Source organism: Aotus nancymaae, unplaced genomic scaffold, assembly GCF_030222135.1.
Source record: "Aotus nancymaae isolate 86718 unplaced genomic scaffold, 86718_ANA_hifiasm-v0.15.2.pri h1tg000057l, whole genome shotgun sequence".
Classification (NCBI taxonomy): domain Eukaryota; kingdom Metazoa; phylum Chordata; class Mammalia; order Primates; family Aotidae; genus Aotus; species Aotus nancymaae.
Genome location: NW_026988471.1, coordinates 57,391,146 through 57,401,755, shown reverse-complemented (window position 1 = coordinate 57,401,755; position 10,610 = coordinate 57,391,146).

The window sequence follows — 10,610 nt, the reverse complement described above, 5'->3', positions numbered from 1 at the left end:
CCCCCAAATATTGTTCCACATAAAAGACTTCAATGCTAATTATTGGAGATGTGTTATGAAATATTTGTGTAATGCAACTCATTTGCCACCTGTATTTAGCTGCTGAAAAAGCCAAGTCAGAAATGAATAGCGTTGTGTTTTCTTTTTTTTTTCCTCACACAAGTGAAAATATGATTTTGTGACAGTTTCGTTGGTGAGAATTTTGCCTTCTTTTCCTCTTCACGCAATGGCTTCCAGTGTCAGCAATGCCTATGAAATGAATAAGGCCCTTGAGTTACAACAGCCATATCATTTCTTTTTTAATCAAGGAAATAAGGATAAAGATGAAATCTCCCTCAAGTGCTAAAAAGATAGCAGTTTATTTAAAGAACGTATTTACACTCCTCACTAATTACTTAGGTATACTCACACTGATACCAGCGCAGAACTTTATACCCTTCAACCATCTTCAGTATATCATTAAATTAAATTCATAAAGAGATGTGGGTTTAAATCAGAAACATGCTTCAGCAATCAGGAATATAATAGCTTTCAACTTTCTCACTTTTTAACAGATGAAAAAAGAACTAATAGAATCTTTTTTAGAGGCAAAGAACATTATATAACTGGGCATATAGTCTCAGCATAAATATGGAATGACTGCCCTTATTTGACTGAAGTTTTGTAGCAGAGAAAGTATCTCACCATCCCATATATTTTGCCAGATGGAAAAGAATTGACTAAAAAATATAGAAAGACTGTCCAATGTAGAAAGAAAGAACTTTGAACTATTCTTCCCAGGTTTAGTAATGGACTATTTTCTTGTCCAGACTTTTTTCTGAATTTTGTATATCCACAAAGGAATTTCCTCTCTATTTTATCTTTCTTTCAGTCAATATTTACTGAGTGCCTTCAATGTGTAAAGCACTGTACTAGATACAGTGGGTAAACACAGAGAACCATAGAGAAAAGGCTTCTACTTTCATGAATTTTACTATTTCACTGGGATGGCAAAGATTGACTAGTATTGTCCTAGTTAATTACTCATAAAGCACTGTACTAAGTACAGTGGGTGAACACAGAGAACCATAGAGAAAAGGCTTCTACTTTGATGAATTTTACTATATCACTGGGATGGTAAAGATTGACTAGTATTGTCCTAGTTAATTACTTACAAAGCACGGTACTAAGTACAGTGGGTGAAAGCAGAAAACAATAGAAAAAAGGCTTCTATTTTCATGAATTGTACTATTCATTAGGATGGTAAAAATTGACTAGTACCATTCTAGTTAATAACTTAGTTACACTTTGTGATAAACATTGAATAAAAGAGGATGGTAGGGTATAATAAAAGCATATCGCAGAAGGACCAGGAAGGTCAGCAAATACTTCCTTGAGGAAGTGAAAAAGCAGCAGTTAATTACCTAGCATGTGGAGGATAATGACCTCCCAGGACAGGGAACAGAACACGTGAAGACTCTTAGCAAGGAAGAAACGTGTAATAAAGGGCCTGGGACTCAGAGAGTAAGCAGAGGAGATGTTTAAGCTGGTAGGAGAGGAAAATTCTCTAACATTCATGGCTTGAGACTGTGTTAAAAGATTTTGCTTTTTGTTTTAAAGCAAAAACAGAAGTGGACAAAGCCAAAAAAAATGTTAGAGGCAAGACAAATAGGACATGGTGAATGTTTAGAGATGAATGATGACAGCAAATGCAAAATGCCACAGGGAAAAGTGGAAGATGACTTTGTTTGGGTCTCGGCGCAGTGGCTCACACCTGTAATCCCAGTACTTTGGGAGGCCAAGGTGGGCAGATCACCTGAGATCAGGAGTTCAAGACCAGCCTGGCCAACATGGCAAAACCCTGTCTTTACTAAAAGGATACAAAAATTAGCCAGGCGTCATGGCACACTCCATAATCCCAGATAGTCGGGAGGCTGAGGCAGGAGAATCGCTTGAACCCAGGAGGCAGAGGTTGCAGTGAGCCAAGATCACGCCACTGCACTCCAGCCTGGGCAACAGAGCAAGACTCTGTCTCAAGAAAAACAAAAACAAAAACAAGATTTTGTTTGAGGTGGGAGGGATGTTGAGTCCAGTTTTTGAGAGGTTTCATTTGTCCATGAAATAAGGTGAGGTGTAGCTCACAGAGGAGATGAAAGAGAAGTCCATTCTAGAGTTACACAATTACAAGTCATCAGTGTAGTGATTATGCAAGGCAGAATGTAATTAAAGCCATGGGAATAAATAAAATTGCCTGGGGGAACGGCACAGCAAGCAAAGAGAAGAGGGCCAAGGACAAAGCTTGAACACTCTCAACATTTAAAGACTAGGGAGAAAAGAGGGAGCTGATAAAGGCTACTGAGTAGAAGTATCCAGACTCATGGAAGGAAAACCGGAAGATGCACTGTCATAAGGCAAGGGAAGGGCATGTTTGTTCATTTAGGAGAGAGTAAAACAATGCCAAAAAGATGCTGGAGGTTACAAAGATAAAACCCAAGAATGCATGTAGGTTGTTGCTGGCCTTCCTGAGAGATACTGGTTCCATGATAGAAGCCCAAGTAGGGTATTTCAAGGGTACAAAGGAGGTAAGTAAATAAAAGTCAGTGAAGAAAAGTATCTCAGAGATGTGTGACTAAACTTCATGTAATATTTTGGCCATGTCTGAGAATGTCTAAGCTCTGAATCTGCAGGGAAGAAGACATGTAACCATTTCACACACTGTCTTGGACACAGTCACTCAATTCCTGTCTCCTTCCCATTGCCTCTCCCACTCAGCAGAAAATTTCCATCTCTGTCTTATCTTCCAACTTTATGCCCACTCACTTCTCTCTCCTAGTCTTTACTCCTTAGAACTTTGAACATTCTGAGCAAGAGTAGACTCAACCTAGTAGGCAGGGGACACTTTATAATGTGATTTCTCAGATGTATTCTGGAGACACATTTAACTCATAAGCCTCACAGTTCAAAAGACTGATGACTGATAATTTCTTAAGAAAAGGCATAAGGACTTGATTTTTTAATGTAATAGGGAGTTAAATAAAAAATGTCACTGTTCACTTGTGCTACCTCAACCATAACTGTACTGCATTGAAATTGTCCTTATCTATTCAATAACTAACTGTATCTTGTCATGTAAAAGCTCTGACATGACAATTAACATCTCTGTTATTCTGCAAGTAAAATTAAATCGCTCACTAGTAAAATAGAATAAAGACACCCGGAAAAGGCAGATATGCCACCCATCTTCTTACCCCCATTCTATCCCCAGGTGCCTTTTTCTGTATAACTTACAGGGAGTGGGGGAGGGCTTTTGACATTTGTTCCATTATGTAATAGAGGATTTAATCATCAAATTATGTGTCGAACATATTCAGACCCTGCTTATTGGAAGGAGACAGGTATAGGCAAAACATTACAAACTGAGCCCTGCACAGCTCACCTTTCCAAAAGCCCCTCCTGTGTCCTTCCCAGTATGTCTGTGAGGATCCAGTGAAGTGATGATGACACTAATAGCTATCATTTATTCAGGACCTCCCTGTGCCAGGCATGGTAACAGATACATCATCTTCATTTTTTCCACAGGTGGTTAGTTGGCATCTCTGTTCCCATTTTTCAGATATGGCTAAGCTATAGAAGCTAAACAATTTGCCCAAGGTCAGGCAGCCATTAAGCAGATAATCACCAAATGTCTTCAAATGTGACAGAGAAAGTCTTTCCACTATTCCACTGTGCCTTCCGAAGTAAAAGTTATTTTCAAACTGGAAAACTAAATCCATGTGAATTTTATATGTATATTAGAATCCACTGGGCTGTATGGTATCAGGGTTAGAAGAATGGACTCTGGAATCATATTCCTTGGGCTCAAATCCCCAGCTTTACTGTTTATTATGGCTGTATGACTGTGACTCTGACCATGGGTAAATTATTATTTGTGCCTCAATTTCTTCATCTGTAAAATGGCAATAAAAAGGAACCAAACTTAACAGTTCTTGTGGAGAATCAAAGGAATAGATACAAAAACTCTCTTACTTACAATGGTTCAACTTACAATGTTTTGACTTGACAACAGTGCAAAAGCAACATAGAGTAGAAACCATACTTCCAGTGTCCATATGACCATTCTGCTTTTCACTTTCAGCACAGCCTTCACTAAATTATTATGAGATTATCAGTACTTAACTATAAAACAGGCTTCGTCTTAGATGATTTTGCACAACTATAAGCTAATGTAAATATTCTGCGCATGTTTAAGATAGGCTAGGCTAAGCTATGACATTCCATGGGTTAATTGTATTAAATGCATTTTGACTTACAATATTTTCAACTTAGGATGAGTCTATTGGGGCATAACCCCATGATAAGTCAAGGAACATCTCTACATGTATCTTGGAAATACAGTTAAATTCATAGTAAGTACTAAAAATATTTGTTAGTATCACCATATTACGAACTCAATTACTGGAGGTACATCTAGCTTCATTAGTCATAATTTAAGATTTCTATAAGAGTCCATTAGCTTTATAAAAAGAAAAAAAAACTTTCCATTCTTTGGAACTAAAATAATGATAATGATGTAAACCAGTAACTTGCACCTCCATCCATGCATACAAATTACTTCTAAAGCTAGGAATGCTGGCTCTCCATCTGAAATATCTGATTGAGTCAGTCTGGGGAAGGACTTTGGAATATGGATTTTAGCTCCCTCTAACCGATACACTACTGTGGCTGAGATCTTTCATGACTTCGGTGTGCAGGTGACATGATGTCACATGGAAAGACACCCAAATTCATTGCAATGAAGAAAAAAATCAGATCAAAAACAACAAGTTCTCTTTTCTCTTTAAAAAATTCAAGAATTTATCTACTAAAATATTAACATTTATTTCTGGGTGGTGGGAATAAGGGTAATACTTACTTTCTATTTTATTCTTTATGAAGTCTTTAAATTTTTCCAATTCATTTATACTATACATTCATTCTGCATATCTGTTTTCGTATCATGTTCTTGGCACTATTTTAGGCAATGAAGATAGGACTGAGAACTAAACAAAGTCCCTGTTGTGCTCATGGGCTTACAATGTTGTGGGGAAGGCAAGGGATAAACAAAAATAGAATATAAGATCAGCAGGTAGTATGTGCAATGGAGGAAATGAAAGCAGGGAAAGGTGATTGAGAGCAACTACTGGGCTATTATACTTTAGGATGGTCAAAGACCTCTCAGAGTTATATTTGAGCAGAGACTTGAATGAAACAAAGGACCCAGCCACAAGCATCACAGGGAGAAAAGTGTTCTAGGCAGAGAGAATAGTAACACCAAGGCCCTGAGTGTTGTAAACCTACATTTCTTTTATAATCAGGTCAAAAAACTATAAGGTTTCTTAATTTGTGTGAAAGGTGAAAAAAATTCAAGGGCATAGAATGTCCCCTGGCCCTGGAACTCTATCGTCAAACTAACCTCTCTGACACTCCAAGTATCAACTGCAAAACGAGGGGGTGGAACTGGACTTCCACCCTTGATTTTATGGCACAGATTTCAAAAGCAAATTATACAAAGGAATTGGGTGGTGTCCTTTACTTACTAATATCTAAGAGGAAAACATGAATCCACATCATTACCTTCCCATGTCAAGGAATAAGCTGCTGGATGCCTGCACTGTGCCCCAAAACTGACAGATACGGGGAGATTAAGCAAAGCATGAAACATATTGCTGGCCATTGTTTAAACTACAATCTCAACAAAAAATACTGCATGTCTAGAAAGATTAGAGACAGAATAGCATTAAGGCCCAAACTGTTGCAGAATACAGATGACTAAGACAGAGTCGGTGGTTCCAGAGGCCAAGAACTACAGTTGTTATTAAGAAGGTAAAAACAAACATTGATCATTCCTCTTTAGTCCCCTTTCATCTACATACTTTGCTTTTAGTTAGCCCAGAAAAAGCAATATAAGTGCCATGATCGGCCAGATGTAGTGGCTCATGCCTGTAATCCCAGCACTTTGGGAGGCCAAGGCAGGCAGATCACCTGAGGTCGGGAGTTCAAGACCAACCTGGCCAGTGTGGTGAAACCCCATCTCTACTAAAAATACAAAAACTAGCCAGGCATGATGGCGGGCACCTGTAATCTCAGCTAGAAGGGAGAATCACTTGAACCCAGGAGGCGGAAGTTGCAGTGAGCCGAGATCACGCCACTACATCCAGCCTGGGTGACAGAATGAGACTCTGCCCTAAAAAAATAAAATAAAATAAAACAAAAAATGCCGTGGTCACATAAAGCCTGAAAAGAACAAGTTCAGCGCATTTTCTACTGCTAGGAATAGAGAACCTCTCAAGCTAGTGAAAGGAGTGTTAGATGGACACAACAATGATGGGCATCCCTGCATCCAAGAACAGGAAATGCAGAAGAGTTCGGCCTGGACTTGGAAACCAGCATGCAGTCACTGAGGCCAATGTCTTCATCTGTTAGGGCCTGTAGGGTGTCATCTTTCCTTCTCTCTGCACATTTGATCCATTCCCTCCACTTGGCTTCTTTCTCAGTTCTTCACTACCCAGACTTTCATGACTTCAGCGTGCAGGTGACATCAGGAAAACAGACCCAGCTCTAATTCTAGAAGACCTTGACCTTTCATCTCAAGGGTCCATCACAGACTGTGAATTCCCTCTGTCCTTGCTTCTAATTTTCTTGAGGGGAAAAAGTCTGATTCATTTAACCAGGCCTGTGTCCTAGTACCTGGGCTGCCGCAGGTTCAGGAGTCCACCTGTATTCTAACCAGCTGTGGCAGAAAGTGGGCCCTTAGGAAGGGCATGAGGGTGGGGCAGTTGAAGAATCCTGTCCAGTTCTAATTAGAACAAGTTCATGGCTTTCAGAATGTATAAAAAGATCCATTGGGACTACCAGGTATTTCTGAGAAAAAAAGGTAAGTATATGGTTTATGTTGTCAGTCATCTGCTGCAGTCTAAAAGGGTACAGATTTTCTGGTAAGGGGCTTCTAGGGATAGATTTTAGGCCTTTGCAGGACTTCTATGGAGAAGTTAAAAAAACAATCTTAGAGTGCTAAAAAGTTCCCTTATCAGAGTTTAAACCAAATTTCTTCTATCCAGATGGCTTCCAAGGCCAAGAGGGAGGGAAGTCCTGCTGCCTTTTATGTTGGTCTTGATTGTTGTTAATGATCCCCAGCTGTAAGGCTCCCACATCTCTTTAACCTCTCTCTGGTTGGCCTCACATCTCTGCATCTCTTACAGGGAAAACGGAACACTAAACACAGCACCCATCCCCAGCAGAGCACGTGCTGCACAACACACAAAGGTCAGCCTCCAAGTGGACCCCAAGGCTTGTTCAGTTAGCCTTTGCCAAGACCCTTCATTCATCCCAGAAGAAGCCGGCCTCAGCATTCTCACTACTAGAGGAACGTAGTAGTGAGAGTAGCCATACAGCTCCCAGCAGGAGACCTGGGGTATGTGATCACCTATGAACAATGCTAAAAGTTTTCTTCCTCTGGGTGTGCAGGAATCACTGCCAGACAAGGGCATAATTTTCAGGGATAAGATATGCATTAGAAATTCTGATTCTGAAATGGAACTCCTTGCTATAAAAATGTTCTCTGATGAAGCAATGAGATGTTCATGACTATTTATCTGATATTCTCTCATTCACTCATTCAAAAAATCTTTCTTGAGTTGGCTATAGATTGTCAAGCTAAAACAAATTACTGCGCTAAAAGAGCTCAGAGCTAGTGAAGGATGCAGTATTTGCCCTCATTTCACTGTATGTAGGTATGCATAGGTGCTAATGTGACATAGAAGACAAACACCCTGTTTGATCTAGGGGCAGCTAGAGGGGAAGGCAGTCAGTTCTCTGGGAAGGCTTCCTGGAGGAGGAGGTGATACAGAAAATAAGTTCTGAAAGATAAGTAGGACTCAATCAGGTTATATATGAATAAACAATCAAAGGAACAAATAAAAACAAAGAGGATCCTTCTAGGCCGAAGAAACACTTATACAAAGACAATATGGCACATGAGAACTGCTGTTCTTTCTTAGGGCATAGATAAGGACCTGAAAAGGATGTATCAAGAAATACAGATAGGCACTGTATCTTGTATGCTCTGCTAGGATTCCCTCTTTCATGAAATTTGCTACAAGAACTGCCAGTAATCAGCACTGGTCATTGACCTTTCTGGCTACCCCCACACTACAGACTATTTATTGAAACTGGGGCCAGTTAATGATGGCCAGTTGAGTGCTTTATTTCTACTGTTTCTTTGTTTCCTGTGTAAGTTGTTCAGCCTAACCATAATACCACACCCAGGAGAGCAGGGAACCCTTTGCCCTCCTTGTCCCACAAAGAGTAGGCAATTGGCAAATACTTGTTTAAATGAATTGAGAATGTCCTTGAGTGGAATTGTTGCCTCACTAGCAATGATTAGCAGAAGTCTTAAACTTTCTTATTGAAAGTATTTCCTTAATTCTCCCCCTACCTCCCACCCTCCCACACACACCTTATAACACATCCACCAAGTCTGTATAGCAGCATTCCAAGTGTCTACCCTAGGGTCTTAAGCCAAGTCCAAATGAAATTTCCCCAAGTCCAGGTGAATCTTCCACTCCAGGGTTTTAAAAATGGACCCAATAAAGAAAATTCAATTTCCGAGCATGGAATCAAGTTTCCTTTGTTCTTTCATCTTATTCTTGGCCAGAGGGAGCAAGACCCTCCTGGTGTTTTTATTATAGTTCTAAAGAGGAAGAGAAGCAGAGATTTGAATCTTAACCCTGAAAACCCCAGCCAAGAGAGAGTAGCCATATGGTGGCAGCCAGAAGATGGAAAAAGAAGACTGGGCATCCTTTCCAACCAGTATGACAAAGGCTCCACACTGTTTGCCAAACCCTCAGCCCTCCGGCTGCCTTGGTCTTCTCTTCCCTGCCCAAATCCTAGTCCTTTTCCCCCTACTTTCCATTCTTCTAATCCCTCCCCAATATTCTATTTCATAAAGCTCTTCTGTCCATCTTTCATTACAGCCACAAACATTACCTTTAAGAGTAAATGCAATAGAAAAGCAGAAAATAACTGCTTGTAGATACAGGGGTGATTATGTAACTAATAGATCTTGTTTCAGGCAGTGCTTGTGTCAAGGGCCTTGTTTCAGTAGAGCATTCTATAAAAAGATGGCTGAGTTTTATGTCTATCTGATTCTAATTCCTTTATTCTTCCTTCTTTATCACACAGAAAATTCAAAAGAAAGGCCCTAAGATTCATGTAAAAGTTGTATTGAGCTAGCTCTAGATTTCTAGCACATCTCACATTTATATCAAAAGAGAGAAGCAACCAAAAGAGGAAAAAGAATTTACCTAATTACCTATATCAATAACTTATTACATGCTAACACTTTACACATATATGTTAATCATTTACTTCTTTTTTTTTTTTTTTTTTTTTTTTTTTGAGACAGAGCCTCGCTGTTGTCACCCAGCCTAGAGTGCAATGGTGCAAATCTTGGCTCACTGCAACCTCTGCCTCCCAATTCCCAGGTTCCAGCAATTCTCCTGTCTCAGCCTCCCCAGTAGCTGAGATTACAAGTGCCCACAACCACACCCGGCTAATTTTTGCATTTTTAGTAGAGATGGGGTTTCACCATGTTGGCTGTCTCAAACTCCTGACCTCAAGTGATCTACCTGCCTCACCTTCAAAAGTGCTGAGATTACAGGTGTGAGCCACCACACTCGGTCGTGTTAGTCACTTATTTCTAACATCTCTCAGAGGAAAGTCTTATAGCGATGATAAAGATGAAGATGTTGAGATTAAATCAGTAAGTGACATTTTCAGATTGATTACTTTCAGACCCTTCTGACCCCCAAAGCCTGCTCCTTCTCCCCTATTATATGGCAAATAAAAGGTAGCTTCTACCCCCACATAAATGCTTAACTCCTTTTGGAGGAATTTCTTATATAACTATTGTGCCAGCCACTCTGTGAGAGGCCACAGATAAAAAGGGGGTAAAATGCAGAAGGAGAAACTTATCTACATTTCCAGGCCTCAGAAAACAAGACCATTTGTATACAAAAGGCAGAGCATATACAATAAAATCAAGGAGTATTATTTCAAGACACACATCAGCCCTGCCAAGTGGACAGTTATGAAAATTCTGTCCAGAGAGTTGTTGAAATTTTCCTCAAATGCCAAAAGTCAGTCTGTTAAAAAATCACACCCCTGGGAAAGAGCTACAACCCCTCCCTGACTCCATGTCATGTTTCCTCAGTTTACTTCCAGTCAAAATGCATATTTTTTTTTTCCCACTGCTCCCAGGGCTGGGGGTCGGCTCAGCTAATGAAAATCAAGCTGTCTTTTTTCCCTGCCATCAACAATGGTCAGATAACAAAATGCAGGTTCTGATCCTGGCATGTTTATCGTTGGTGATGATGTATAAACTGATGGCCGACAGCTTCATTTTCTCTTAGCTGGGAAGGCCCTGTTGGGAGAATTGGGAAGGAAAAAAACTTTTGATTTTGACTAGTAGTAAAACAGTTGGATAAACATGACATGACATGGATGTCAGAGTGCATAATGCAACCGCATGAACCCATGTGGGACTAGAGAATCTACAGACACGGACAGAATACATGGAACTGAGATTCAGGCAT